Here is a 14,190-nt window from a genome sequence, read left to right as displayed (position 1 = left end):
GACTAGAGGTAGACAACCCTTTGTTTTGTTTAGCAAAACTTTTTAATTATCATTTTCTTTAAAGTGTGCCTCAATCCTAGACTAGGATAGAGATGGAAAGCTATAGTATTTTCCATAAAAAGGTGAACTGGGTTTGGAGGTTTCTGTATGCTCTAAGAGGGGACAGAATTGAGAGCAGCAGAACTGTGAGGGCTGGTGAGAGAGGAGCTGAACACAAAATGGCCCGAGGAGAGAGGCAGCCAGCATGAAGTCTCCTGCGGTAGCCAGAGCCCAGGGACCTGGGAACAGTGACATCTCAGTCCTTACTGCCTGCTCTGTGTTGTGCCATAGCCCTGTCCACAACCCCATTCCAGCTGTCCTTATACCTTTAGCAAAGCCTGCTATCCACAAGCACCCTAGGGAACGAAGGAGTGATGCCACGTGTGGAGTGAAGTGGGGCGGAGGGAGGGCAAGAGGGACAAGTGGCACAGATTTCCAAATGGTGTCTGACCAGGAGAGGCCATCTCCCTGGAAATCCTTGGAAATCCTTGGAAACCCTGTGTACGTGCTGAACTTCCTGTCTGGGTAGGAACAGGGATCCAAGCTACTTGCATATTAAAAAAATGCCTGGGTTCATCTAAGCTACCCCTAAATTGCACTGATTCCTTTCTTATAAGATCCCTCGGTCACTCCTGCAGTCATACTGGTGTATACAAAATGGATCATAATCTTGGAAGTAGAAAAGCGTGGAACGGGCCCCTTGGTCCTTCACCTAGGTAGGAAAAGCCACACATTCTAGAGAAAGCCCTTTCCTAGGGGCCAGCATCAGTCTCATGCTTTCCACTCGCCGTGAGAGGCAGGATAACACAGGGCGGAGACGTGGTGTCTGGAGCCAGCTGGGCTGAGTTTAAATCCTGCCTGCACCACTCGTTAGCGAGTTAGCCGTCCTCTCGGTGCCTCAGGTTCCTTAAAATGAGAGTTCCCTACCGCCAAGCATTGCTGTAAGGACTCAGTTCATGTTCGTCAAGTACCCGGACCAGGGCTGGCATACAGCACATACTCAGTAATTAGCACTTCGTTTACTCTTCCAACCCTCAGCCCTAGGACAGCCCTAGGTGGCAGAGGTCACTGGTGCCGCCGACGTACTGAGCTGCGTGGAGGTTAAGTAGCTCCCACCCTCACAGTTTACTATCGGACAGGGCAGGTGGACATAGGACAAGACTGCAGTGTGGTGAGCCCAGGGAATGAGAAAGGAACGGAGAGGGTCAGAGCGGTCCATGGGTCTGCAGAAGGCTTTTGGGGCCCCACTGGAGCCCTCCATCGTGGAAGGTGACAGGGAGAAGGAGCGAGAGCCCCTGTCTCTTAGGGAATGTGAACTGAAGCCATCGAGAGGGACAGTGTGTCCCAATAACCACAGCACACGAGTGGTGGGAGTCAAGGCTGCCCACTGCAGATGGACAGTCTCCACGGCCGCCCACCCACAGCCTGTGGAACCTCACAATAAACGCCCACGAACACAGGGACCGCAGTGAGCTTGTTCCCCAAAAGACACGAGCAAACACATCCACTCAGCAGAAGCTTCGTTCTGTGCCACGTCACCCAGCAGAGCCCGAGCGCAGAGATCCCCGCGCCTAAGGTGAGTGTCCGCTCCCACCCGGGCAGCTTGGCCCCCAGCCCACTGCTGGCGGGGTGGGGGCTGGGCCGAGAACAGACGCCTCGAGAAAATCGTTTCTCCTTATCCATCCTGGCCCCACAATGTCACTCAAATCCGAGATACCCAATTGTTGGGAGGCATCATTCACTCTTCTGCAGAGATATCAAAATCAATGACACAGCTTTCCACAAATTGCTGCTGCCGTGCCCGCAGATAAGATTCCTAACAGATCTGAGTCCTATTCCTTACATTCTTGAACAAGGTAGCAGATGCCGACTTAGAGTTACCACCCAGAGCTTTTTAAACAGTGAGCCCTATGTAATCAGGCCATTCTGCGAGTATTCCTGCCACCGACACTTTCTGCATATAGACGGGAGACAAACAGAAACATCAGCAAAGCCAAGGCCAGCTCTGCTGCCGGTGGAATCTGGCCAGGGGCTCTCAGCCTCTGCTCCCAGCCCAATCTCCAGCCCTCCCCAAGTTCTGCTCATGTCTCGTACTGTGAGTTTCCAAATGGGCTCCTGCACTCCGGAAGCTGCAAGGCCTCAGGAAAAGGTCAATGGTTTTATATACACAGAAAGGAAAAGCCTACAGGATATGACTTTACCGACCACAGGACAGCTTTCGCAGGCTTTCCTACCCCTTCCTTGACAAACAGCACAGTGACAGGAGTACGCTGCTCGTTAGACAGTTGGGATTCCCTCCTACGCACCAGGTAGGGTCACTTCCCCACTCCGTTGAAACGACTTGCTTTGACCCATGAAATGTGAGCAGAAGTGGAATGAGTTCCTCAGGCCAGGAAGCTCTGGGCAGCAGTGCATACGTTATCTGCGTCAACTCTCTTTTTCCTCGGGCACTCCGACCAGCGACACTCAAGGTGGTGGCTGCTCCACCCTCCAGGGCCGAGAGCCTCCTGCGAACTTGTGGCGGACACAGAGTGAGCAAGAAGCCTAACCGTTCTCCGAACTACCGAGATTGTGAAGTCTCTGCCACTGCAGCATAACTTAGCCCAGCCTGACAGATGGCATCATTTTGGACAAGAGCATTGATCACATTAGGAAACCGAGGCCCAGTTCCCGATGAGTTGTCAAAGGCCACACGGTTGGAGGCAGAGCGGGAACCATTACGAGCCTGGCCCGGGGTGCTTCCCACAGCCCCCTCCCTTCCTTCAAACGACAGGCGTTTCTATGGGACACAATCCATGACAGGAAAGGACCACTCGTGGTAAAGAGAAGTCACTACAATTTTTTTCAGATATCATAAAACAGACTTTATGGAAGTAAGAGTTAAGTTAAAATCAAGCCTCATTCCCTGCTTTCCCAGACTTACAATAATCTAAATAAGAAACTACTAATATATTGGAGGGGGATAAAAGGCCAGAATAGATAGTAAGTCATGCAGAGTCTTTTTTTTTCAATTACAGTTGACATTGAATATTATTTTATATTAATGTCAGGTATACAGCATAGTAGTTACATTTATATAATTCACACATACGCTTGATTTGTACTGAGGTGGCCGTTTCTGTTTGTTGTGGTCCCAGATCCTGCCTTTCATTCCACCAGCTACGTTCCCCACCCCAAACCAGTCATTTCAGCCCAGCCCACCACCACCACTGCCATCAAAATCTTCGGGAAGGAACCATGACTAGGGATAAACAAGAATGTGATGGAGCTATCTATATGTACTGACATAGAAAGATCTTCAAGACATATTATCACTTGAAAAATGCAAAATGCAGAGAGAAATATAGAGTATACTAACTTATGTAACTTTCCCACATTGCCTGACCTACAAACACACAAAAGACTATATATTTTCCACAAGCATACATCCATGAACAGAAATGCAAAGAAAATATCTGGAAGAAGACATGCTTTCTGAGGAGACAGATTACTTCTGAACAGGGAAGGAAGGGTACCAAGATTGGTGTAGTACTTGTATCTGCAATGCTTTCATTTTTTTATAAGTATACATACTTGCCTAATTTAAAGTCTAGCCAGCAAATGCCACATCGGGCAAAGCCACACTTGCCAAACACAACACGGGCTTCTAAAATATTGTCTACCACATTCCTGGATAATAGCAATTAATAACTGATATTTATTTATTGAATTCAGATTTCAGATAAGGTAAAATAAAGCAATTATTCCCTGCGTACCTCAAACAGGTACCTGCCTACCTCAGACATAATATTACCCAGATTGCAAAACGTCAACTAGAGCAGGTTCCGCCAGGCTGATAGCAAACCCCAGCACAATGTGAACACACACATCCATGAATGTCAAAGGGTATCCGGTTCTTCTCAAGGAAACTACTTCTCTCTTGAATAAGACTCATTTTGGTGAATAGGATCCATAGCCTCTTCAGACCAGTTTTACCACAAGGAACATAATTCACCAATGTTCGTTCATATGAACCACTTGGATATTCAAGAATAAAGTGATGATATGAACAGCCTGGCTCCACCACCCTCGAGTTGTCCAACAAGGAGGTGGGTGGACTAACCCATCCCAATAGCAACTGAACAGGAAGCTGACAGCAAGCGCATTTTTATCCAATATTGACAGAGCTGCACAGAGAGCACACACAATGCATCAGCTTAAACTGGGTCTTACTGTCCGTGTTGCATAATCCATAGAAACATTAACTTCAGAAACTAAATAAACTCGAGCTGCCATTCTCTATTGGGTCTACATAGAACCCTATCTCTCATGGTTGGTTTTCGTCTTTTGTGGGGGTTTTTTGGTTGTTGATGTTGTTGTTTGTTTATTTGTTTGTTTCTTTGTTTTTAGTCTATTCATTTGTCTTGTTTTGTTTTCCATGTCTTGCCATGGAAACCAAGCCCAGTCCTGTGTGCCTCTCTGGTACCAAAACAACTACCAACAGCCCCGTCTGGAGAAAATTTAGGAGATGGATTAGGTTACAATTATTACTTCAAGCTTTTAAGCTCCATTAATACTCATTGACTTTAAGCATCTGAAAGAACTTAATTCCTCAGAATTTCAAAACAGATACAAAAATCCGTCTGTCTCTCTCAATGTCGTTCGTTCTCCATCTCGCCCTCCATCTCGCTATCTCCTCTTCTCTTTCTCTTTTGAAAGTACCACATAGTTTCAACTCCAGATACAGATACTACCACCCTGACTATAAAGAAAGGAACGCAGACACAGCCGATGGAAGCACTGGGGGCGGAAATGATGGAATGCAAGCTGCATCCACAGCTTCCCGGGCTTTCTGGGAAGTCACGTGTCTGGCTCCACAACCCCCAGAGCCAAGCTGCTTCTTCTGGTCAAGATACCTCTGTTGAGTGCATGCAGAGCCAGTCACTGCACATAATCTGCTGAAACCATGGACTTCTGGAGTAGAACAGAATGTTATCCAACACCACCATTTTAGAAACGAGGAAACTGAGGCCCTGGGAAGGGCAGAGACTTTTCTGGATCAACGAGAACTAGAACCCAGGTCTCTTGGCACTGAGGCAAATGCTTCCTTTGCGTAGTTCTGCTTAGAGTAGCTCCTTCAGCAGCTGAGCATGTCACCCATCTCAGCCCCAGCAGGAAGCGATGCCCGTCACAATGAGGAAAGGGCAGGGACTCCCCTCAACCTCTCTCTCCCCAGTGGAAACAAACTCCCATGGTACTTTATCCCCATCTCTAAGAGGATGTGCTACTTTCCTTCCTAAATTCTCCCTTCAGGGCGATTGTTGGTGGCAGTGAAGGGCAAAGAATCTAAAACCACGCTCCCTGGTTCCCATCACAGGCTGTGTGGTGGAGACACCACCACTCTTGCGCGTTTCAGGGTTCTTCCCTGTGAACTGCTGAGAACAACAGCACCTGCCTCCTAGGATCGCTGTGAGGATTCAGAGTTAATACACACATGGCGTTCAGAACAGCACCGGTCACACTGTAAGCGTTTGTCAGGATCCAGGAGCATGTGGTCTCGGCCAGCACTTGTCTGGTTCACCTTTGGGGCCCAGCATTTGACTGTGAGGAACAGCGTCCACCTGGCTCGTCACTGGGTGTCCAGCACAGGGAGGATGCTAGATGTGAGACTGACAAGTGAAGGAATCGGGCACAGTGCGCTGCGCACAACTGGGGCTTCATCAGTGCTCACTGAATGGGCATTTCCGGCGTTCCCAGACTCACTCGGGAATGGCACTTCTGAGTTTCCTGTGGATACATTCTGATTTGCAGGCGCCAGTATTTTTTACTGCACCAAGGCATTTATATTAGCTGCTGCCTTCACAAGTTTAACCAGGGCCCAGCTCTCAATGTCCATACATTCTCTCGGTACAGAATCCCCTACTGCTTGTGACAATGCCCCCCACAGTGCCTGATGGGGCTGATATACAATTGTGGACTCTCATTTTCCCAGTGTTAGCAGGCTTTGAAATAACCAAGTTCCAAAAACACCCTGCTTGGTATTCATCGCTGAAGGGTCTGTGAATACAAATATCTTAACAAAGAAAGCCAACAGAGGACAACAGAGCCGTGAATCAGAAACCCTGATCTGGAACTCTGTAAGTGGGTTAAGTGCTTATGCAGGAGAAAGTGACACAGAGCAGCAGGGTCCGGAAGTCAAAGGACATCTGAAGAAGGCATTGAGGACTGACACAGAAAGTGCCTGGGGCTTCTCAAATGAAAGGCACCGCCCAGGAACAAAATATATGAGCCATCTCAGAGGCTGGTGTTGGAACTTGGCCTTGAGTAAGTAAACACTCTGCTGATTGCTGGCCAAAACACTTAGCCTGAGACTTATATTTACCCCACTTAAATGTGTAGCCACAGCCAGCAACTGTCTGGGACACAAAAGGATCCTGGAGCTTGGCCAAAAGTTCCCTGCGCTGTGTCGGGTACCTGAGGGGCACTGAGAAGTTGAGAAGATGGTGAGTTCTCCTGACAGACAGCACACATGGGCGTGGACGGGCCCACAGCCCTCACCAGTGTGGTGCTGTTTTAGGAGCAGGCCCGCCCAGCCGGCCTGACCTGCTGTTGCCTCTCTGTGACCTCATGGCAACTTCACAGGAGTCAGGAAGAAGAACAGGGTACTCTAGACACCCCAAAGTCAGCCAGCATGCACAGTGAGGGCTCAGCCCCCCGTGCCGTTGGTGCTGTTCTGTGACCTGAAGGCTCCAAATAAATAATTTTTTTCCCCAAACCCAGTGCCTTTTAAGTGTATGCAGATTCCCCAGCGGATGAACAGGGCAGAGAAAAATGCTCTTCAAGGCTTTGGAGCTAACGCTGGAGGGAAAACAGATGAGCATGAAAAACCGTCTGACATCCCTTCCCTTGGCCAGGGGACCCCCAGAATTTTGTACCTGCAGATCCTGACACCCACACCCCCAACCTGCCTCTGTTCTGTGGGACCTTTTGTTCCTATTTCCAAGGAGCCAGAAAGAATATGGATCTTCCCACATCTATCCATCGAGCCTCCAGCTGAAGGATGCTGCTGCAACCCAGGCCACGTACATTTGCACACCTTGGCCCCGAACGTCACAGAGCAGGTGGTGGGCCAGGCAGACCGGGCTCCGAATCCTGGCGCTGCCATCTTTTGGTTTCCTCTGAGCTCTGTTCCTTCATCTGAAAATTGAAAACCATCATTTCTCTCTTCCGAATTGTTTTACACATTAGGACAAGGTTTATCAGGTTAATAGAGAGGGGCCGTTAATTATCTTTTTCTTGTAGATTACTAACATAGAGAACAGGCAGAGGAAGGGGGGATCCTCAAGGCCTCCCACTCCCTTTACCATAACATTCCAAATCCTTCTCAGCCCAGGAGGCTCTGCTTGGCCTGATTTGGTTCATTCTTTAGCTCTCTCTATACCCGACTCCATGCACGTCCTTTCCCACCATTGAGACTTCAAACCTACCGTTCCCTGAATTCCCAAGAATCAGTTGAAAAGGCTCATTCATGGAGAGGCATAGCCCACACTCCCCTAATCCACTGTGTTGTTTTCACTGACAGCATTTACCCAATTTATGACTATGTATTTCTTGTTGTGTTCCCCACCCTTTCCTCCCATTTTGCCAGGGCTGGGTCTGTTTCATTCATTGCTATATCCCCACACTGAGTAGATTCCCGGCACCGGCACATCTTCTGATAATATCTGTTGAATCAGTGTGTTGAAGAACTGAAGCCCCAAAGAGCCAAGAGGCACCACCAGGAGCTACAAATAGCTTTCTAACAGCCTTCACTCATCCCCACGCTGGAGGGCCAGCAAAGCACTTCACACCCACGGGAAAGCCACATAAACCATCACACAGTCGGACACGCGAGAGCATATACAACGCACTCTTTGGAGACTTTGCTTCTCTAGCCCGAGTTCCACTAGCTCAGGCCTCTTGGAAGACGGTCACAGCCACAGAGGTAAATGTTACTGAGGTGCGAAGAAGAAGGGAGGTGAGTAAGGAATTTCTTTAAAGTAGTGAATGCCCTTGGAACAAGCCACTGCACTTTGGATGGGATGTTGTTGAAGTCCTGTCATGTCCACCTGAGCCCCACCCCAGGAACTGCAAGGCCTGGTTTGTGTCTTCCCAAATACCTAGCACACCTGTCTGAAGGAAAGTTTTATTATACCCAGGCTAAAAAGCTCAGAGCACTCAAAGGACACTTATCTCCAAATCAGCATCATAACCCACTCTAATAACGTTAATCAATACCAGTACCGGGTTTTGAGCCCACCCAGTGGGTATTAGATCATCCCGTGTAAGCAACAGTTGAGGTTTAAAGGTTGCAAATTGAGTGGGGGGTAAGGGGGAGGCCTGTTTCATGAGCAGACAGTTCTTTGGAAGCTGGGGCCCTGTATCCAGAAATACAGCTTTACAAAGAGCATAAGCACCCATAATCTGCTCGTCAATTACAGGAAGTAATCGTGGGGAGGTGGGGGAAGTGAGAATAGAGGGTGGGGTACTCACTGAGCGCTGTTCAGTTGTTAGGAACCGGCACCCTGCTTCACATCATGGGTGTAGCACTTACTGCCTGTTGACTTTGAGATAGTTGTTTAATCTCATTGAGCCTCAGTTGTTGCATCTGTAAAATGGGAAGAATGCTAACTACTGCATAGGATTGTGGGTAGATTAAATGGGTGGGGGAGTAAGCCAAACCTAAAGCCCTTAGAGCAGTGTTGCACATAGTATGTCATGTAAGGGTTTGCTATTATTATTGAGGATCTACCAAATCAGACACATCGTCATTTAACTTCATTTAATCAAGCCTCATATCAATCCTTCCAGATACGTAGAGTTATCCCCATTTTACAGATATGAAATGGAGGTTCATGAGGGTTAAGTATGTTATTCAAAGCCAAACAGCTAGGAGATGGCAAGACCAGCACTTGAACCCAAGTCATCATCATAATCATTATTATTATTACTATTATTGTTATTATTATTACCATTTGCTGAAAGCCAGGTGGTGTGCTAAGCACTTTACATTAATTATCTCATCAAATATTCAAAACCACTCTATAAGGAAAGAATTATTATAACTATTTTACAAAGGAGGACACAGTAGGAAAGGTCAAATACGTGGCGGAGGTCACAAAGTAAGTCAAGGAATAAAGCAGCGACATGATCCTAATTCTGACACCAAGACCCATAGTTTTTTCCCATTAAAGTCTTGCCTGCCTGGTATTTGCTATAGATCTTGTATCCACTTGAAATTATCAATGTGCCTGAATTCATATTAAATATAAAACAGTGGCCTTGTTAAGTGGAGTCCAGGAATGGCCCTTTCCATGTAAGGACCCATCCGTTGTCATGAATTGTAAGGAGTTAGGGTACCCCCAAATAAAAGCCTAGTTTTCCATCCAGTTCCTTCTAGTAGGTTTGGTTTGGGGGGTCAGAGACAGCGACTGGAAAATGTGTTAAAACAAATCACAAGACGTTCTTTGTCATTAGACTTTTATCTTTTGGGAATTAGAACAACACAAATATTTTCTCAATTAAAACCTCATCTGCTCACAGGTCTTCTACCGTGTAAGGATTTTCCTTAGCAATACATGACTGCCTTACTCAGTTACACATGGTTCTGAAAATATCCACAAAGTCCCTACATCTTTTCTGTCCCTAACCTGTGTGGTGGGGATGACACATAGAGGAGAAAGGGATATCAATGTCCTTAAACAAAGATATCACAGTGGTGACTTCATGTTTTATTAAAATATGAACCTACCAAAACCTGGTGCTAATTTGGTGCTCACTTTGCAATTACCTGGGCCATCATGTAGCCCTGTTTATTAGCCCTTTAAACTATCGTTTTCTATAATTTAGATGAAAATGACTATTCAGCAAAACAAATTCCAAAGTGGCAGTTTACTAGAGGTACCCAATTGCTTTTAATGAAATGTAACTCAAAATTGCCTTGCTGGCTTTAAAGACACACACCCCTTGTTAGGGTCTGCTGCCCTGGCAGAGGGCCATGAGAACCCTCAGAGTGACAGGCTGACTCAATGGCTCCAGCTGCTGGAAGGATGTCAAAGTGGGGTGGCGAGCTTGCCTTGGCCAATTTGGCATCATAATCTCTGTCCACAATTTGGTCTGCGGCCGTCCTAGATAAAGCACAAGAATAAGAATTCGAGCAGGAAAGTCTTGCTTTGACAAACTTCCTAGCACTGGGTAAAAAACACCAATTAACTGAAATGGCAGTGACTACTCACTTCTTAGTACAAGAGTCAACTTTGGAAAAAAGCACTTGCCCTCAGTGAGCATATAATGTGCCAAAGAGTTTTCCTCAAAACAAGTTCAGACTGTGTGGATGGACGAAAGGAGGCCCTTGGTGTGAGATGCAACTGACTCTGCCCAGAAGATAAAAGAAAACAGGACTTCCAGAAACTTGCAAAGTACCTACAGCTTCTGCATGACAAAAATTCAGCACAAGTAAAAATTTTAGCTTTTCTAATTTCATCTTTCCTAAAATTTCCCCAAAAGAAGAATCCTAAAAGAAACTGGTAATGTAAACCTCAAATCCTAGGTTTATGTCTTAGATTTTGAAGAAATGCTGAACTTTCTTCTTTGGATTAAAAAGAGACAAGAATTTGGTATTCTCATTTAATTAAATATCAGCGATTGCACACACCCTGTAAAAACACTTAAGCTGATACCTACGTGATGTCACGGTTTATATTGCTAATGTTTAAAAACAGTGCTGCTTTTACTATCAAAGTGACCATCAGGAACACACAGAGTGGCCACTAGCATGAAAGATTCAGCTGGGATGCCGGCATTGGCAATTGTAAGATGTGGGTCCCCTCCTTCCCAAATTCCTGACTGTTCTTAGTCATCAAAGAAGAACTCATTGTTCCTAGGCCAAGAGTCAGGAACAAAACAGCAACAGTCAGGGTGTGGCTTGCTGATGCTGCCAGCAGAAGAGCCACATGCTGAGACCCCGAAGACAGCCCAGCTTTCTTGGGAGCCCATTTTTTTTGACGTATGTGGCGTGGGATGGAAGAAATCTCAAGATTAAGGATCACTTTCTTTTATCAAGAAATTCATTCCTATCACATGGAATAGAATCGTATTCTAGAGCCATTAAGGAGCCTTATAGAATCGTATTCTAGAGCCATTAAGGAGCCTTCGTGGTGGGGAGAAGCTGGTGGCCTGACATTCCAGATCTCAAAGCACTCAGAGCTCAGAGAGAGAAGGAGCGACAGAGCCCTCCCCTGACAGGGCAGGAAGAGAGCACGGAATGGTGCTTCAAGGGAGACAATTTTTGGAGAAACTCTCTCCCTCATCGTGGCTGTACTACATAAACAATTGTCAGACACAAATCACTGCTACTGTGCCTAATAACTTCCAATGACAGAGCCTGCCATGTGCCACCTGCTCTGTCATTTGACACACATTATCTCATTTAACTAGATTTTCCCCGGGGAGAGTTACAATTTTTATCCTCATTGTACAGGTAAGAAAACAGGGACTCCTGAGAGGTCATATAATTCATCCATGGTCACATGTCCCATGTGACAGAATCTGAATTTGGAGCCAGTTGAATGAGTTCCAAAGCTTGAACTTATTTCTCCGTTCCACAAAAATAAAACCTACTTTTTGGACCCTTTGGAAGTCCACGCTTCTCTGACCTCTCAGCTGTTGCTTGTTGTAAATCCACCTTTCTTATCTGCTCTGCATATTCCGTACCAGTCTGTCCAGAGGCCCTGCTTGCTGGGATCACAACCACAGACCCCAGGGTGAGAATGGGTCCGTTCTGTGCACAACTAATATCCATGGTAGAGTTACGGTTCCATGGACATGGTACCTCTTAGGTTTACTTTTAGAAGGAGGGACAAACAGGACTCTCTCTGGCAAGCACACCTGGCTTCATCCTTAAAGCAGAAAACCCAGAAGGTGCCGAGACCATGGGTTCACTGGTTTCCCCAAAATAATTTCAAATGCTAACAATGGAGGCATTTCCCAGAATGCAGGACCAAGGGGGCATGGAATCTGGCATTCCTTTTGTTTTTCACAGTGTGCCAAAAGACCGAATATCTGAGGCTACTTTGAACCCGCTCGCTATTCAGGTGACACTGCCAAGCACTGTCTCACTTCCCTTCTTTGAGGGGCAGGAAGCCCAGGGAAGTCCACTGCGGGGCCACAGGACCATGCCGGGCCCTGGGAGCGGCCGGATCGCCTGCGGGCTGGACTCCATCAAGGCCCCTGCCTGCCTTGCCAGCTTCTCTTGGCAGCCACACTTCGGTGACTGGTTCCCAACCCTGGGTGAACATTGGAATGACCCTGGAAGTGTCAACAATGCAGAGTCTGGGTCCCACCCCCAGGGGTTCTCATGGAACCGGCGTGGAGTGCGGCCTGGGCATCTGGATTTTACAATCTCCCCGAGTGATTCTAAGGTACAGTCAGGATGGAGAAAGCCTGCCCCGACCAGGGTGGGATGCCCGATGCCGCGGACGCGGACGTCCACGCCCCCGCACTTGCCCGCACCCCCCACACCCCGGGTTCCCCGCGCGGTTCCATTCGGAGCTCCCGCCCCCCCGCGTGCCCTCCCTCGCGGCGCCGCGACCCCACAAAACCTCTGCGTGGCGCGCACCCCCGCCCCGGCGCCGGGACTTACGCGGCCGCCGGTCTGCGGAGCTCGCAGCAGCGCGGAGCCAGAGGTCTCGGCCCGGAGCGTGCGGCGCCCCCAGCGGAGGGACGAGCAGAGCGGGAGCTGCCCCCGGGCGGGCCCGGGACGGAAACCGGCTGCCACGGCGGCGGCGGCCGCGCCCCTCGGGCCGGCTTTGCGGGGAGGGCGGGGAGGGCGGGGCGGCAGGAAGCCCTGCGCGCGGAAGGTGGCCCGGGGGCGCTCCTGGGGCGCCCCTGCCGGCGCCCCCCCGCCACACCACCGCGCCAGGCGGCGGGCGGGCTCCCGAGTTCGCGCGGGGGTGACACCTGGAACTCGTCGCGCCGCCCGGCGCAGCCGCCGCGAGCCCGGGCCCGTCCCCGGAACAGTGCCAGCTCGGCAGAGGCCACAGACGCGACACCTGGGCACCACGTGGAGACTCTTGTTAAAACGTGCCGCGCGCTCCCGGGAAAACTGGCTCCAAGGTAGCAAACCTTTTACAGCAGAGCGTTTACGTGGATTTATACTGTTTAAAATCGAAGTTTTCCGTCCTGTCTTTGAATCGGTCCTTGGCAGTGTACATTTCATAGTCTATGCATGATGCTGTAATGACTTGTCAAGGAGTTTTTAACATACTAATAAATTTCCCCCATAAAATACTTTTTAACTCTTTTAAATGAGGAAGGTCTACGTAAGGTGTATCGATGCGGGGGGAGAAAAATGCAGAGACCCATGTACCCTAATCCAGCTTCTCCCAACGGTAACATTTTGCAATATCACAACCAGCACGCTGGCATCGATAGGTCCAGATGCAGCACATTTCCGTCACTGAAGGACTTTCAATCACGTGACCACACATGCTCAGGAATTCAAGTTCCCCTCAAAGGCTGCCTTCCGAGAAAAGAAAAGTATCTTCCTAACTCAAAAGTGAAACTTTGCAGATATAAAACTGATGAGACACAGTGCACAAATTTGAAAGCACCAAAATGAAGACAAGATGCTAAAGACACAAATTTCTCCAGTTTACTCTTCTATAAACCTCTTGTAAAACAAATAAAAATTTTTGTTTTTTCTAGGATTCTGAATTTTATCTTCCATGTCTTTTAAACTCTCCTATTTTCCATATCCTCTTTCTCTGGCTGCATTCTGAGTAAGTTCTTTAGTTCTGTCTTTCCATTCATCCATTATCTTGTAAATGTTTGGATCTGCTGTTTAAGCCGTCTAGTCCCCCCCACACCTCCATGATGTCCACTTCCTATACCTAGAACCTGTAAACATGGCAAAGGAGAATTAAGGCAGCAGGTGGAATTTAAGGTGCTAATCAGCTGACTTTGCGATGGGAAGATGATCAGGGATTATTGGTATGTGGACCCAGAGTAATCACACGCATCCTTATAAGAGGAAGAGGGAGGCAGAAGGAGGAGAACCAAAGAGATGACAGCATGAGAAGGACTTGGCCTGATGTTGCTGTCTTTGAAGATGGAGGACGGGGCCCATCAGTCAAG

General features: G+C 48.1%; 1 protein-coding gene across 3 annotated transcripts in view; it reads right to left on the bottom strand.

The window, feature by feature from the left end:
- NOD1 (nucleotide binding oligomerization domain containing 1) overlaps nucleotides 1-12,854 on the bottom strand; it is a 35,115-nt gene extending 22,261 nt beyond the window's left edge. The window contains exons 1-2 of one of the 3 annotated variants that reach the window (XM_081079268.1): nucleotides 12,698-12,838; nucleotides 8,551-8,665 (exon numbers count right to left, since the gene is read on the bottom strand). The gene's annotated coding sequence lies outside the window, so the exon portion shown is untranslated. Of the gene's footprint in view, nucleotides 1-8,550; nucleotides 8,666-12,697 lie in introns of all 3 variants that reach the window. The other 2 variants (XM_081079267.1, XM_081079266.1) reach the window with 2 other exon arrangements.
- Nucleotides 12,855-14,190: the final 1,336 nt, after the last annotated feature.

This window comes from Rhinolophus hipposideros (genome assembly GCF_964194185.1).
Source record: "Rhinolophus hipposideros genome assembly, chromosome: 18".
Taxonomy (NCBI): Eukaryota; Metazoa; Chordata; class Mammalia; order Chiroptera; family Rhinolophidae; genus Rhinolophus; species Rhinolophus hipposideros.
Note: the sequence above shows the minus strand (reverse complement) of the source record. Positions and strands in the feature narration are given on the sequence as shown.